Here is a 14,170-nt window from a genome sequence, read left to right on the forward strand (position 1 = left end):
TCGCTGCAGAGCCATTCGAGGAGAGCTGAGCTCCAGCGAGGGGGAGCATGAGCTGTCGCTCCTCCTCCTGTAAGCTGTTTTAATGCGTACACCAACCCCACCCCTAACCCTACCCCCAGTGACATCACTCGTAGAAGAAGTGCAAAAAAGGTGGAGCTCAAGCTTAAGCTTCCCCTCGCTGGAGCTCAGCTCTCCTCAAATGGCTCTGCAGCGAGCACCACTTGGCTCCAGCCGGGTCCGACGCTACCGCCTGAGCTCTGTCTTGAACCACTGTGCTCAGGGGAGAGCGCGAACGCAGTCCCCCACTACCAGAAATTATGCAGTCGAGATTCCCACATTTGGGGAGCTCGCAGACATCTGCCCAGGGAACGTGCGATGGTAACTGTAGACTGTAGACTCCCGTCCAACGAGAAGCCGCGATTGTCTACAGTTTGCTTAGACCATGGGCTAATCGGAGGGATGCATTGTCTAAAGTTTAAAATCAGGGCCAATCAGCGCTGAGGATTTTCCAAAGTTTCTCTTGCTCTGAATGCTCAATTTATCGGGTCTGAAAGTTCATCTGCAGTCAAGATAAATTCATATGTTAAAGTGATTTTGTGTGGAAAGTTATTTTTATACTCTTATATTGATGCACAGTATGTTTTGTTCACGACATGTTTAAAATATCTCACTTTTTGAGCAGTATTCGTGAGGCTGCGCCTTCAGAAAGTACACCTGTTGTTGAGATTTCGTGTGGTAAGTTATTTTTATACTGTTATATTGATGCACAGTATGTTCTGGTTACATCACGTTCAAAGTTTTTCACTCTTTGTGCAGCATTTTGTCTTTGTTCGTGAGGCTGCGCTGTCAGCAAGTACACCTGTCATAGTGATTTAGAGTGGTAGGTTATTTTTATCCTGTTCTGATAAACAGTATGTTTTGCTCACATCACATTTAAAATATTTCACTGTGTGTGCAGTATTTTGTCTGTGTGCCTGACGCTGCGCTGTCAGACGTTCATCCATTACAGAGATTTTGTGCGGTTAGTTATTTTTATTGTTACATTAATGCTAAGGTCACATCATGTTTGAAATATCTCATTCTTTGTGCAGTGTTTGGTCTGTGCTGGTGACGCTGTGTCGTCAGAAAGTTCACCTGTCCTAGAGATTTCGTGTTGTAGGTTATTTTTATACTGTGATATTACTTACATGTATATATGGCTGCACAAAACCTGAAAAAGTTTAGCTTATGTACTATTTTCAATGCTCGTGTCGGTTTGATAGCTCCATTTACATAGTAAACAGTTGTTTTATTAAAATTTAGCAACCATCATGCTAATAAATAAATATCCCTTCATATACAGCAATATATGTGACCATGACTATTATTATCATTAGTTGTTACTATGAGAAGTGAAGAACATTTTAAGATCTTAGCTGGGACAAAACATATGATCCATACCTGTACACAGTAAAATCATCAGAGTAAAATTTACTCAGTTCAGAGAACATTTGGTCCCTCTCTAAATTGAGCAAAATTTACTCAGCAGCAGAGTAAAGTTAATGAGCCGATGATGAGTTTAATTAAGTGATGATTGAGGACTGATGATGTACACCTGCTGTTAATATGCAGAAAAAGAAGAAAAGCAGCAGCAGCTACGCTCATTGCTTACCTGATTGACTTTATTTCTGTCAGATGTTCAAAAAATCCATATGAGACTGTGGCGAGGGGGCGTGGCCGAGAGCCGTGGGAACGGAGTAAGGCCACCGCGTAAGTGGATACACCTGCGGTGCGCACCTGCCTCGGATCCCACGGAAGGAGCTCTGGACCATAAAAGGAGGAACTATGGCAGAGGAAGCCGAGAGAGGACCGGGCCCGGACATATTTTACTTTTGCTTTCAGTTTGACGGCAGTCTTCGTGAGGAGCTGCCGTCCGTCCGTTTTGGTTTAGACACGGAGACTGCCGTCCCTGTTATTAATAAATATTTTAAAACTGCGTTGGTTCTCCGCCTCCTTCTATCTGGCGGCCAAAGGGCCATGAACTTTATTACAGTGGTGCCGAAGCCCGGGAGAAGGAGGGACGCGTTGTCCAGATGCCCTTGCCGCTGAGAGAGGGGCGGGTGTTTGGGAGTTAACCCGAGTGGGGGAGAAACCTGTTCGTCTGCCCAGAGTGCCGGGGCGGCCTGAGGCTGGCGAGGAAAGGATCTGCCTGCTGCCGTCTCCCAGCATGGGGAGGAGCAGGAGATGCAGGGCTCACCACTGAAGGGGAAAGTGCTGAAGGGAGCCATCCCACAGAACCCGGGGGAGTTGCCGCGATCCACCATGATGCCAGAGCCTGCATCCATCCACGGAAGCAGAGCAGGAGACCAGAGATGCCGCCAGCCAGCCAGGAGAACCGCCGCCGGACGCCAGAAGACAGACGGGTGGATAGATTCCTCCACAGGGCTCCCAGCACGTCATCGCATCTCTCAGCTGGTGGAGGACCGAGTGGCAGCGTGTCTGGAGAACCGAACCCCAATTTTTTTTTTCTTTTTCCTCTCTCCCCTTTCCTGGTCTACTCTGTCTTTCCTTTTTTTTCATCTCCTGTTCTCTCGGCCCATCTCATATAGGTCTCGCAGGGGCTGTGGCGCCAACCCCCCCATTGTCTCCGTGAGGAGCTGCCGTCCCTGTTATTAATAAATATTTTTAAACTACGTCGGTTCTCCGCCTCCTTCTTCCAGGCGGCCAAAGGGCCGTGAACTTTATTACAGAGACTTATAGTGAAGTCCAGTGTTGTAATGAGAAACTAAATCATTTGGTGATGAAAGGTTAGTAATTTCAGGAAGAGAGTTAATACTAGCAAAAAAAGGATTCTAAATTAATATGTTTTATGTTACGGAAGGAAATAGTACGGAGAGGTTTGGTGGAAGAAAGAGAGAGTGCAAAATTAAATCAGAGGAGAAAATTATCCGTTATAGGGAGTTCCTCAGCAGAGAGGTCAATGGGTGAGACACCAGAGCAGCAGATGAGGTTGAGGGTGTGTCCTTTAGAGTGTGTGGGAACATTGACATGCTGTTGAAGTCCAAAGCTCTCAAGACAGGATATAAAATCTCTTGTAAGGGAGTTATTAAAATTATCCACATGAATATTAAAATCTCCTAAAACCATAATATTAGGTGAGAGGGTGGTAATAGGTGTTAAAAAGCAGCAAAGTCATTTAGAAATTCATTATTTAGTTTGGGTGGACGATAAATTATGGAAACATTTGTAGGTGTGGATCCAGAAAGTTTTGAAATCATAGATTCGAATGAAGGAATAATGTGAAAATGTTTTTAAAGGAAAATGAGAAAGATTTTCAAGAATGTGTTCTCAAAAATTTCTACATTTGTTTCAGAAACAAAGTGCATAAAAGACCAGTTTCAGAACAATTTTGGAAAAAAATATTTGTGGAAATAGACGAAGAGGGAATCTGGAAGAATTTAAAATGGAAATATTTAGACGCAAAAATTGAAACGTTGGATTATTTCATCAGACATAATGTTATTTTCACTGAAACAAAACTGGCACAAATTGGAAGCAGTGAGAATGCATTATGCAAAATATGTGGACTGGAAAATGAAGGTATTATGCATTTGTTTTTAAAATGTGTTGAATTTAATACATTTATGGCAAAGTTAAAAGAAAGTATTAAACAAATGATGAAAAGTAAAACTGATTGAGGAGGAGACAGAATGGTATAAAATATTTTTATTTGGTTTTAATTAGGGATGCACCGATATGGATTTTTTGGCTGATACCGATAACCGATAATTCTTCAGACTTGGAGGCCGATAGCCGATATGTATAGGCCGATAATAATAAATATTTTAAATTGTTATATTTTTATACAGCAAACTTCATAAAAGATTGAACTGCTCTTATGAACTGAATAGTCTATACTTGAAGCAAAAAAGATATGATTTCGAAATTGCAAGGTGTCAACATCGGATCGATAACGATAATCTTAAAAATAGCATTTATCGGACAATAACGATATGGGCGCCGATATATCGTGCATCCCCAGTTTTAATGGAAGTAAAACAAGAATTGCCAATTTGTTTCTATCAGTTGCAAGAACTGTAATTTGAAAAAGGAGAAACATTGTTAAAAATAAACATGCTAAAATGGAGTTATGGACAATGTATAAAAGAAACTGGAAAACTATATTAAAACTGTGGAACAATATTTTAGAATGGAAGAAAAAGTGACTGAATTTTACAAAACGTTTATGTTGAATACTCCTTATATTACGTACTCACTAGATGGTTTGAAAATAGATTTGCCAGAATGATTATGCTTGTTGTTTTCCTGTTTTGAAACTAACATAATGTCATAAGGAATGTTTGTAAATGATATTTTTATATGCTTCTGAACTGATGTTTTGAAAAAAAAAAAACATATACTTGGATCGATACAGAGAATATTAGCATGGCCCCTGCGAAAAGGAACCTGATGGATCTTCTCTGTCCCCACCCTGTGGCCCCCAGCAGCCCTCTCGACGTCACATGGCCTTAGACTGCAGAGTAGTGACCCCTGAACCCCATTGGTGTCACCTGTGGCTTTGAAGGGTGCTCATGCTTGTTGAAATTAAACAAATTACCCAATATGGTAAAAAATCAAAGGCGGGAACTGGCATAATTAGCCATGTGCTTTCTGGGGTATGACAGGTGCATATTAATTAGCCATGTGCTGTAGACTGCTCTCATTGTATATCATTTATTACATAATTTGAAAAAGAAAATCCATTTTAAATGACTTGAGTAACATATAATTATAAGTATTATATTTTAATAAATGTATTACATTATATTCAAATATAATTGTATGTTTATTTGCAACATAACTAAATATAGCTTTTTTGAATTGCATGTCAGTTAGATAAAATGTTTTTATAATCAGGACTTATATTTTACACCTTTTAAGAAATAAAATATTTTAATAGTTCAATAATAAACATACTGAAATATTGACTTTTAAATGTTTTAGAATTTTGTCAATTATATTGACCGTAATGTTCAGGTAACTTATTTATTAATATTAAATAACACATAATAAAATATTTAAACAACTGATTAAACTAAATATAGTACCTAAAATATTAGGTTGTAGGATATAAGAAATATTATATTAAAATACTTTCAAATTTAAATTTCAGGCATTGATATTTAAATAGGTTTGTCATTTTTTTAAAGTTTAATAAATTATTTAAAAATTCAGTTAAATATATTTTAAAATATTTCATTTACATCAATGTTTACAGTTATATTTACATATACACATATTATTTTTAGGTGTTATTGCATTTACATTGAATATTTACCTAAATTTAATTTACAATATAATTTTATACCATTTTATTTTTACTGTTAGCTAAACTAGAGTTTATAACTTGTTTATGAATAATATACAGAACCCTAATATTACCATACTTTAAATTACACAATGATAACATAAAAAGCAACCACATGAATATGTACGCAGTGTATTTTTGCAAGGTTTATTTTATCCTTTAACACTTGTTTGCAATAAATGAATAGAAAAAATGATGTAAAGTGTAATATAAATATTGTGTAAAGTTATTCGAGTCACAACAGATAACCCACTCTTGGGACACTGTAGCTACTGAACAAATCTTTAAAAAAAAGCTAAAATGTACACAGAGATTAGAAATAAAATAGAAAAAATGTTTATTTACACAAAATATATAACTATTTATACTTTGAACATATTAGGGCAGTACAATATAGCGTAAAATTATTTTATTATCACGACAGTTTATGCAATATTTAAAAATAAAAAAAAATCACAAACGTATGATAAATTATTATTTTTTAAACTACCTTCCCAGTAGTTGCTGCTCGGCTATTTGCTAGAGCAGCTCAAAGCTTAACCCAGAGCTGTAAATAAACACTAATAGCAGAAGTTAAGAAGAAAAAAGAAAATGACAACAGCCAATCAGAGTCAGAATATCTTGCTTATTTGTTTAAAAAAAAATGATGTTTGCACCTTTACAGTGTTTTTAGACTTAGACTTAATTTTTAGAATTAGTTATTTGCATCTGAACAATATCTTTTAACTGTTTAATTTTTTTAAGTAAAAGATTTAATAACACAGATAAAAAATGCATTTTTGTAGGGAAATGTTTTCTTAGAAATCATAGCATTTTCTATGCTATCATAAATGTTATTTTAGAAATAATAGCATTTTCTATGATATCATTAATGTTATTTTAGAAATAATAGCATTTTCTATGCTATCATAAAGCCCTACAACTTGTACATGTATATTTCTATTTGTTTTATACAAAATAAACATTTATCTTGCTTAGTTGTTTTAAAGACTAAATGTTTGCACCTTGACAGTGTTATTAGACTTATAATTTTTAGAATTAGAGTTAATTGCATCTGAACAATATCTTTTAACCACTTAATATTATTAAGTAAATGATTTAATAACACAGAAAAAAATGCATTTTTCTAGGGAAATGTTATTTTAGAAATAATCGCGTTTTTCTATGCTATCATAAAGCCCTAAAACATATACATGTATATATGTACATGTATCTATTTTTTAGTCAAACAAAATAAACATTTACAACAAAGCTTGTCGTCTTTATAGTCTGTTTTGTCTCCTTTTTTAACTTCCTCTATCCACTGCACCGCTTTATAAATCGCGCTTCCTGGAGGTCCCGCCCAGCGGCCAATCGGAGCGCACGTTCAGTGGAACTTTCTCAAAGAGCCAACGGCACGCTACATGACATGACCAAATTCGGAAGCACGCTTTGTGGAACTTTGCGTCGACCAATCCCGAGCCAGACGTCGGGCCAATCAGGAAGAAGGGAAAGTAGAACTGTGGAACGGGAAGGGAACCGAAGATTCTCCCGCAAGAGGCGAAAGGATGACACGCAAATCCGTGAAGTGCTCCATATTGCTGTTTTAGTGCGTGGGTAAAAGTACAGAAATGAAAAAAGACAAAAGGCTTTTCACGATTCCAAATGGTGCATGAGGATGGGTTTAGCAAATCGTGGGAGGTGCTGCTGGGTCAACTGGAAAGTCTACATGCATGGTGAAAACGAATGTGGGATGCTTTGATCGTTTGTTTTGTTGTGCAACCAATGCACTTCCAAAGCCCTTGCTTTAGTGGGACTTTGCCATAGGCTATCCTGACACTCTAATTTCCCCCTGTCCATAAACTTGGTGACCTACTGCAACAATCAGTGTGCCTAGCACTGACAGGGCCAAAGCTCTGTAGTGCACGGCATACAAGTGGGAACATGGCTCTCCAGGTCCCACCACCTTGGAGGAACATTGCTGGGACTCGAGGCGTACATATGCCCTGAGCCTGTTCACTCATCTGTGCTCGCTACGGTGGCACATATACTAAAATTGGATCGATACAGAGAAGATTAGCATGGCCCCTGCGAAAGGATGACACGCAAATCCGTGAAGCGCTCCATATTGCTGTTTTAGTGCGTGGGTAAAAGTACAGAAATGAAAAAAGACAAAAGGCTTTCCACGATTCCAAATGGTGCATGAGGATGGGTTTAGCAAATCATGGGAGGTGCTACTGGGTCAACTGGAAAGTCTACATGCATGGTGAAAACGAATGTGGGATGCTTTGATCGTTTGTTTTGTTGTGCAACCAATGCACTTCCAAAGCCCTTGCTTTAGTGGGACTTTGCCATAGGCTAACCTGACACTCTAATTTCCCCAGTCTTTAAACTTGGTGACCTACTGCATCAATCAGTGTGCCTAGCACTGACAGGACCAAAGCTCTGTAGTGCACGGCATACAAGTGGGAACATGGCTCTCCAGGTCCCACCACCTTGGAGGAACATTGCTGGGACTCGAGGCGTACATATGCCCTGAGCCTGACTGCTGATCTGTGCTCGCTACGGTGGCACATATACTAAAATTGGATCGATACAGAGAAGATTAGCATGGCCCCTGCGAAAGGATGACACGCAAATCCGTGAAGCGCTCCATATTGCTGTTTTAGTGCGTGGGTAAAAGTACAGAAATGAAAAAAGACAAAAGGCTTTTCACGATTCCAAATGGTGCATGAGGATGGGTTTAGCAAATCGTGGGAGGTGCTGCTGGGTCAACTGGAAAGTCTACATGCATGGTGAAAACGAATGTGGGATGCTTTGATCGTTTGTTTTGTTGTGCTAATGCACTTCCAAAGCCCTTGCTTTAGTGGGACTTTGCCATAGGCTATCCTGACACTCTAATTTCCCCCTGTCCATAAACTTGGTGACCTACTGCATCAATCAGTGTGCCTAGCACTGACAGGGCCAAAGCTCTGTAGTGCACGGCATACAAGTGGGAACATGGCTCTTCGGGTCCCACCACCTTGAAGGAACATTGCTGGGACTCGAGGCGTACATATGCCCTGAGCCTGACCGCTGGTCTGTGCTTGCTACGGTGGCACATATACTAAAATTGGATCGATACAGAGAAGATTAGCATGGCCCCTGCGAAAGGATGACACGCAAATCCGTGAAGCGCTCCATATTGCTGTTTTAGTGCGTGGGTAAAAGTACAGAAATGAAAAAAGACAAAAGGCTTTTCACGATTCCAAATGGTGCATGAGGATGGGTTTAGCAAATCGTGGGAGGTGCTGCTGGGTCAACTGGAAAGTCTACATGCATGGTGAAAACGAATGTGAGATGCTTTGATCGTTTGCTTTGTTGTGCAACCAATGCACTTCCAAAGCCCTTGCTTTACTGGGACTTTGCCATAGGCTATCCTGACACTCTAATTTCCCCCCGTCCATAAACTTGGTGACCTACTGCATCAATCAGTGTGCCTAGCACTGACAGGGCCAAAGCTCTGTAGTGCACGGCATACAAGTGGGAACATGGCTCTCCAGGTCCCACCACCTTGGAGGAACATTGCTGGGACTCGAGGCGTACATATGCCCTGAGCCTGTCCACTCGTCCGTGCTCGCTACGGTGGCACATATACTAAAATTGGATCGATACAGAGAAGATTAGCATGGCCCCTGCGAAAGGATGACACGCAAATCCGTGAAGCGCTCCATATTGCTGATTTAGTGCGTGGGTAAAAGTACAGAAATGCAAAAAGACAAAAGGCTTTTCTCGATTCCAAATGGTGCATGAGGATGGGTTTAGCAAATCGTGGGAGGTGCTGCTGGGTCAACTGGAAAGTCTACATGCATGGTGAAAACGAATGTGGGATGCTTTGATCATTTGTTTTGTTGTGCAACCAATGCACTTTCAAAGCCCTTGCTTTACTGGGACTTTGCCATAGGCTATCCTGACACTCTAATTTCCCCCTGTCCATAAACTTGGTGACCTACTGCATCAATCAGTGTGCCTAGCACTGACAGGGCCAAAGCTCTGTAGTGCACGGCATACAAGTGGGAACATGGCTCTCCAGGTCCCACCACCTTGGAGGAACATTGCTGGGACTCGAGGCGTACATATGCCCTGAGCCTGACTGCTGATCTGTGCTCGCTACGGTGGCACATATACTAAAATTGGATCGATACAGAGAAGATTAGCATGGCCCCTGCGAAAGGATGACACGCAAATCCGTGAAGCGCTCCATATTGCTGTTTTAGTGCGTGGGTAAAAGTACAGAAATGAAAAAAGACAAAAGGCTTTTCACGATTCCAAATGGTGCATGAGGATGGGTTTAGCAAATCGTGGGAGGTGCTGCTGGGTCAACTGGAAAGTCTACATGCATGGTGAAAACGAATGTGGGATGCTTTGATCGTTTGTTTTGTTGTGCTAATGCACTTCCAAAGCCCTTGCTTTAGTGGGACTTTGCCATAGGCTATCCTGACACTCTAATTTCCCCCTGTCCATAAACTTGGTGACCTACTGCATCAATCAGTGTGCCTAGCACTGACAGGGCCAAAGCTCTGTAGTGCACGGCATACAAGTGGGAACATGGCTCTTCGGGTCCCACCACCTTGAAGGAACATTGCTGGGACTCGAGGCGTACATATGCCCTGAGCCTGACCGCTGGTCTGTGCTTGCTACGGTGGCACATATACTAAAATTGGATCGATACAGAGAAGATTAGCATGGCCCCTGCGAAAGGATGACACGCAAATCCGTGAAGCGCTCCATATTGCTGTTTTAGTGCGTGGGTAAAAGTACAGAAATGAAAAAAGACAAAAGGCTTTTCACGATTCCAAATGGTGCATGAGGATGGGTTTAGCAAATCGTGGGAGGTGCTGCTGGGTCAACTGGAAAGTCTACATGCATGGTGAAAACGAATGTGAGATGCTTTGATCGTTTGCTTTGTTGTGCAACCAATGCACTTCCAAAGCCCTTGCTTTACTGGGACTTTGCCATAGGCTATCCTGACACTCTAATTTCCCCCCGTCCATAAACTTGGTGACCTACTGCATCAATCAGTGTGCCTAGCACTGACAGGGCCAAAGCTCTGTAGTGCACGGCATACAAGTGGGAACATGGCTCTCCAGGTCCCACCACCTTGGAGGAACATTGCTGGGACTCGAGGCGTACATATGCCCTGAGCCTGTCCACTCGTCCGTGCTCGCTACGGTGGCACATATACTAAAATTGGATCGATACAGAGAAGATTAGCATGGCCCCTGCGAAAGGATGACACGCAAATCCGTGAAGCGCTCCATATTGCTGATTTAGTGCGTGGGTAAAAGTACAGAAATGCAAAAAGACAAAAGGCTTTTCTCGATTCCAAATGGTGCATGAGGATGGGTTTAGCAAATCGTGGGAGGTGCTGCTGGGTCAACTGGAAAGTCTACATGCATGGTGAAAACGAATGTGGGATGCTTTGATCATTTGTTTTGTTGTGCAACCAATGCACTTTCAAAGCCCTTGCTTTACTGGGACTTTGCCATAGGCTATCCTGACACTCTAATTTCCCCCTGTCCATAAACTTGGTGACCTACTGCATCAATCAGTGTGCCTAGCACTGACAGGGCCAAAGCTCTGTAGTGCACGGCATACAAGTGGGAACATGGCTCTCCAGGTCCCACCACCTTGGAGGAACATTGCTGGGACTCAAGGCGTACATATGCCCTGAGCCTGACTGCTGATCTGTGCTCGCTACGGTGGCACATATACTAAAATTGGATCGATACAGAGAAGATTAGCATGGCCCCTGCGAAAGGATGACACGCAAATCCGTGAAGCGCTCCATATTGCTTTTTTAGTGCGTGGGTAAAAGTACAGAAATGAAAAAAGACAAAAGGCTTTTCACGTTTCCAAATGGTGCATGACGATGGGTTTAGCAAATCGTGGGAGGTGCTGCTGGGTCAACTGGAAAGTCTACATGCATGGTGACAACGAATGTGGGATGCTTTGATCATATGTTTTGTTGTGCTAATGCACTTCCAAAGCCCTTGCTTTAGTGGGATTGCCATAGGCTATCCTGACACTCTAAATTCCCCCCGTCCATAAACTTGGTGACCTACTGCATCAATCAGTGTGCCTAGCACTGACAGGGCCAAAGCTCTGTAGTGCACGGCATACAAGTGGGAACATGGCTCTCCAGGTCCCACCACCTTGGAGGAACATTGCTGGGACTCGAGGCATACATATGCCCTGAGCCTGTCCACTCGTCCGTGCTCGCTACGGTGGCACATATACTAAAATTGGATCGATACAGAGAAGATTAGCATGGCCCCTGCGAAAGGATGACACGCAAATCCGTGAAGCGCTCCATATTGTTGTTTTAGTGCGTGGGTAAAAGTACAGAAATGCAAAAAGACAAAAGGCTTTTCACGATTCCAAATGGTGCATGAGGATGGGTTTAGCAAATCGTGGGAGGTGCTGCTGGGTCAACTGGAAAGTCTACATGCATGGTGAAAACGAATGTGGGATGCTTTGATCATTTGTTTTGTTGTGCAACCAATGCACTTTCAAAGCCCTTGCTTTACTGGGACTTTGCCATAGGCTATCCTGACACTCTAATTTCCCCCTGTCCATAAACTTGGTGACCTACTGCATCAATCAGTGTGCCTAGCACTGACAGGGCCAAAGCTCTGTAGTGCACGGCATACAAGTGGGAACATGGCTCTCCAGGTCCCACCACCTTGGAGGAACATTGCTGGGACTCGAGGCGTACATATGCCCTGAGCCTGACTGCTGATCTGTGCTCGCTACGGTGGCACATATACTAAAATTGGATCGATACAGAGAAGATTAGCATGGCCCCTGCGAAAGGATGACACGCAAATCCGTGAAGCGCTCCATATTGCTGTTTTAGTGCGTGGGTAAAAGTACAGAAATGAAAAATGACAAAAGGCTTTTCACGATTCCAAATGGTGCATGAGGATGGGTTTAGCAAATCGTGGGAGGTGCTGCTGGGTCAACTGGAAAGTCTACATGCATGGTGAAAACGAATGTGGGATGCTTTGATCGTTTGTTTTGTTGTGCTAATGCACTTCCAAAGCCCTTGCTTTAGTGGGACTTTGCCATAGGCTATCCTGACACTCTAATTTCCCCCTGTCCATAAACTTGGTGACCTACTGCATCAATCAGTGTGCCTAGCACTGACAGGGCCAAAGCTCTGTAGTGCACGGCATACAAGTGGGAACATGGCTCTTCGGGTCCCACCACCTTGAAGGAACATTGCTGGGACTCGAGGCGTACATATGCCCTGATCCTGACCGCTGGTCTGTGCTTGCTACGGTGGCACATATACTAAAATTGGATCGATACAGAGAAGATTAGCATGGCCCCTGCGAAAGGATGACACGCAAATCCGTGAAGCGCTCCATATTGCTGTTTTAGTGCGTGGGTAAAAGTACAGAAATGAAAAAAGACAAAAGGCTTTTCACGATTCCAAATGGTGCATGAGGATGGGTTTAGCAAATCGTGGGAGGTGCTGCTGGGTCAACTGGAAAGTCTACATGCATGGTGAAAACGAATGTGAGATGCTTTGATCGTTTGCTTTGTTGTGCAACCAATGCACTTCCAAAGCCCTTGCTTTACTGGGACTTTGCCATAGGCTATCCTGACACTCTAATTTCCCCCCGTCCATAAACTTGGTGACCTACTGCATCAATCAGTGTGCCTAGCACTGACAGGGCCAAAGCTCTGTAGTGCACGGCATACAAGTGGGAACATGGCTCTCCAGGTCCCACCACCTTGGAGGAACATTGCTGGGACTCGAGGCGTACATATGCCCTGAGCCTGTCCACTCGTCCGTGCTCGCTACGGTGGCACATATACTAAAATTGGATCGATACAGAGAAGATTAGCATGGCCCCTGCGAAAGGATGACACGCAAATCCGTGAAGCGCTCCATATTGCTGATTTAGTGCGTGGGTAAAAGTACAGAAATGCAAAAAGACAAAAGGCTTTTCTCGATTCCAAATGGTGCATGAGGATGGGTTTAGCAAATCGTGGGAGGTGCTGCTGGGTCAACTGGAAAGTCTACATGCATGGTGAAAACGAATGTGGGATGCTTTGATCATTTGTTTTGTTGTGCAACCAATGCACTTTCAAAGCCCTTGCTTTACTGGGACTTTGCCATAGGCTATCCTGACACTCTAATTTCCCCCTGTCCATAAACTTGGTGACCTACTGCATCAATCAGTGTGCCTAGCACTGACAGGGCCAAAGCTCTGTAGTGCACGGCATACAAGTGGGAACATGGCTCTTCGGGTCCCACCACCTTGAAGGAACATTGCTGGGACTCGAGGCGTACATATGCCCTGAGCCTGACCGCTGGTCTGTGCTTGCTACGGTGGCACATATACTAAAATTGGATCGATACAGAGAAGATTAGCATGGCCCCTGCGAAAAGATGACACGCAAATCCGTGAAGCGCTCCATATTGCTGTTTTAGTGCGTGGGTAAAAGTACAGAAATGAAAAAAGACAAAAGGCTTTTCACGATTCCAAATGGTGCATGAGGATGGGTTTAGCAAATCGTGGGAGGTGCTGCTGGGTCAACTGGAAAGTCTACATGCATGGTGAAAACGAATGTGGGATGCTTTGATCGTTTGCTTTGTTGTGCAACCAATGCACTTCCAAAGCCCTTGCTTTACTGGGACTTTGCCATAGGCTATCCTGACACTCTAATTTCCCCCTGTCCATAAACTTGGTGACCTACTGCATCAATCAGTGTGCCTAGCACTGACAGGGCCAAAGCTCTGTAGTGCACGGCATACAAGTGGGAACATGGCTCTCCGGTTCCCACCACCCT

General features: G+C 42.7%; 13 non-coding genes across 13 annotated transcripts; all 13 read left to right on the forward strand.

Moving 5' to 3' along the window:
* The first annotated feature begins 7,352 nt into the window (after window positions 1–7,352).
* Window positions 7,353–7,459, forward strand: LOC137494620 (U6 spliceosomal RNA). The gene has a single exon (XR_015488725.1). It is a non-coding gene; the product is annotated as a U6 spliceosomal RNA (small nuclear RNA).
* A 422-nt stretch (window positions 7,460–7,881) lies between these two features.
* On the forward strand, window positions 7,882–7,988 carry LOC137494618 (U6 spliceosomal RNA). Its single transcript, XR_015488737.1, has one exon. It is a non-coding gene; the product is annotated as a U6 spliceosomal RNA (small nuclear RNA).
* A 420-nt stretch (window positions 7,989–8,408) lies between these two features.
* LOC137494802 (U6 spliceosomal RNA) lies at window positions 8,409–8,515 on the forward strand. The gene has a single exon (XR_015484814.1). It is a non-coding gene; the product is annotated as a U6 spliceosomal RNA (small nuclear RNA).
* Window positions 8,516–8,938: 423 nt separating this feature from the next.
* On the forward strand, window positions 8,939–9,045 carry LOC137494617 (U6 spliceosomal RNA). The gene has a single exon (XR_015484611.1). It is a non-coding gene; the product is annotated as a U6 spliceosomal RNA (small nuclear RNA).
* A 423-nt stretch (window positions 9,046–9,468) lies between these two features.
* On the forward strand, window positions 9,469–9,575 carry LOC137494616 (U6 spliceosomal RNA). Its single transcript, XR_015488750.1, has one exon. It is a non-coding gene; the product is annotated as a U6 spliceosomal RNA (small nuclear RNA).
* Window positions 9,576–9,995: 420 nt separating this feature from the next.
* LOC137494801 (U6 spliceosomal RNA) lies at window positions 9,996–10,102 on the forward strand. The gene has a single exon (XR_015484815.1). It is a non-coding gene; the product is annotated as a U6 spliceosomal RNA (small nuclear RNA).
* A 423-nt stretch (window positions 10,103–10,525) lies between these two features.
* Window positions 10,526–10,632, forward strand: LOC137494516 (U6 spliceosomal RNA). The gene has a single exon (XR_015484612.1). It is a non-coding gene; the product is annotated as a U6 spliceosomal RNA (small nuclear RNA).
* Window positions 10,633–11,055: 423 nt separating this feature from the next.
* Window positions 11,056–11,162, forward strand: LOC137494615 (U6 spliceosomal RNA). The gene has a single exon (XR_015488761.1). It is a non-coding gene; the product is annotated as a U6 spliceosomal RNA (small nuclear RNA).
* Window positions 11,163–11,580: 418 nt separating this feature from the next.
* Window positions 11,581–11,687, forward strand: LOC137494800 (U6 spliceosomal RNA). Its single transcript, XR_015487628.1, has one exon. It is a non-coding gene; the product is annotated as a U6 spliceosomal RNA (small nuclear RNA).
* A 423-nt stretch (window positions 11,688–12,110) lies between these two features.
* LOC137494614 (U6 spliceosomal RNA) lies at window positions 12,111–12,217 on the forward strand. The gene has a single exon (XR_015488772.1). It is a non-coding gene; the product is annotated as a U6 spliceosomal RNA (small nuclear RNA).
* Window positions 12,218–12,637: 420 nt separating this feature from the next.
* Window positions 12,638–12,744, forward strand: LOC137495000 (U6 spliceosomal RNA). Its single transcript, XR_015484816.1, has one exon. It is a non-coding gene; the product is annotated as a U6 spliceosomal RNA (small nuclear RNA).
* A 423-nt stretch (window positions 12,745–13,167) lies between these two features.
* LOC137494983 (U6 spliceosomal RNA) lies at window positions 13,168–13,274 on the forward strand. The gene has a single exon (XR_015484613.1). It is a non-coding gene; the product is annotated as a U6 spliceosomal RNA (small nuclear RNA).
* A 423-nt stretch (window positions 13,275–13,697) lies between these two features.
* On the forward strand, window positions 13,698–13,804 carry LOC137494612 (U6 spliceosomal RNA). Its single transcript, XR_015485044.1, has one exon. It is a non-coding gene; the product is annotated as a U6 spliceosomal RNA (small nuclear RNA).
* Window positions 13,805–14,170: the final 366 nt, after the last annotated feature.

This window comes from Danio rerio, chromosome 4, assembly GCF_052040795.2.
Source record: "Danio rerio strain M-AB ecotype USA chromosome 4, GRCz13ab, whole genome shotgun sequence".
NCBI classification, from domain to species: domain Eukaryota; kingdom Metazoa; phylum Chordata; class Actinopteri; order Cypriniformes; family Danionidae; genus Danio; species Danio rerio.